Genomic DNA, 1,464 nt, shown 5'->3' with positions numbered 1-1,464 from the left:
TGGACAGTGAATAAGGAAGACCATAGAAGAATTGATTCTTTTGAGATATGGTGTTGGAGGAGAATATTGAAAGTGCCATGGGCTGCCAAAAGAACAAATAGATCCGTGTTAGAAGTACAGCCAGAATGCTCTTTGGAGGCTAGGACGGTCACACTTTGTCTCTCATGCTTCGGACATATTGTCAGGAGGGACCAGTCACTGGAGAGGGATATCATGTTTGGTAAGGTGGAGGATCAGAGTAAAAGAGGAAGACCCCCAGCGAGATGAATTGGAAAAGTGTCAGCATCAATGGGCTCAAATATGGCAACAATTGTTAAGGTTGGCCCAGGACCAGGTAGTGTTTTGATCTGTTGTTTGTGTATAGGCCCGCTATGAGTCGGTACCGATACAATGGCACCTAACAACAACAACTACAACTTTTTCTACTAACCCTATATAGGAATCCTGGTGTGGCACTATAGGAAAAAGCACTGGACTGACAGCAAGGACAGTTCAAACCACAAGGTCGGTCGTTCAAACTCACCAGCCACTCCTTGGACACCCTAAAGAGGGTTGCTAGGATTTGGTACCAAATCGACGGCACTTAACAACAACAGCCCTATATAACTACTAGCTACTAAAATAAATCCCGTTTAGACTAGAGAAATCCGATGCAGCAAGAGGTTAAATAACTTGCCCATGATCACAAGTAAAGAAGGGATAGAGCAAGGATGAATGCTGACAGGCCAGCTCCAGAGGATGACAATCATAGATCAAGGCAGAGCTTTCCCACCTCTGTCTTTGTTCCCGTCTGTCCTTAGTTTTCCTGAGTTACAGGTATCTTTAGTCATCATACTATGAATAAAGTACTATGATAAAATAAATTTATAAATAAAACCTCATCCATAATCTTATTGCTCAATAAATCTCTGGCTCTCATATGTCATTATACTTTTCTGTCTGTTCTGAAAACCTCTTTCAGAGCAGATGTTGTTCTTTTTTTGTGATATCTAAAGATGGCATGTCTGAATCACTTTTCTTCTGTTTGATTCCTGACCTTTGTTCTCTCTTGAGATTCTTTACTATGTCTCCAAAACCTTCCTAAGTCTCACTGGGAGGTCAAATACAACAGCCAATTTCAGGACTGCGTGCAACTTCTCATCCTGCAGAAACCACCACAGTGATAGTATCCTTGTGTCGGGGACTCGAGGAGGGAAATTCATCATTGGAAAAATTAATACATGGTGTATTATCTATTGCTGCATAAAAATTACCCTCAAAACTTGTTGTTGTTAGGTATCATTAAGTCCGTACCAACTCATAGTGACTCTATGCACAACAGAAGAAAACTCTGCCCAGTCCTGCACCAACCTCACAGTTGTCACGTTTGACCCCATTGCTGCTTCCACTATGTCCATCCATCTCATTGGGGGGTCTTCCTCTTTTCCTCCAACCCTCCACTTTATAAGACATGATATCCTCTCC

The 1,464-nt window shown here is 42.1% G+C and overlaps 1 pseudogene; it reads right to left on the bottom strand.

Annotated features, from left to right (window-relative positions):
* The window catches only part of LOC102829008, a 10,200-nt pseudogene extending 8,998 nt beyond the window's left edge, over nt 1–1,202 (bottom strand).
* Nucleotides 1,203–1,464: the final 262 nt, after the last annotated feature.

Source organism: Chrysochloris asiatica, unplaced genomic scaffold, assembly GCF_000296735.1.
Source record: "Chrysochloris asiatica unplaced genomic scaffold, ChrAsi1.0 scaffold00030, whole genome shotgun sequence".
In the NCBI taxonomy this organism is placed as follows: Eukaryota; Metazoa; Chordata; class Mammalia; order Afrosoricida; family Chrysochloridae; genus Chrysochloris; species Chrysochloris asiatica.
Note: the sequence above shows the minus strand (reverse complement) of the source record. Positions and strands in the feature narration are given on the sequence as shown.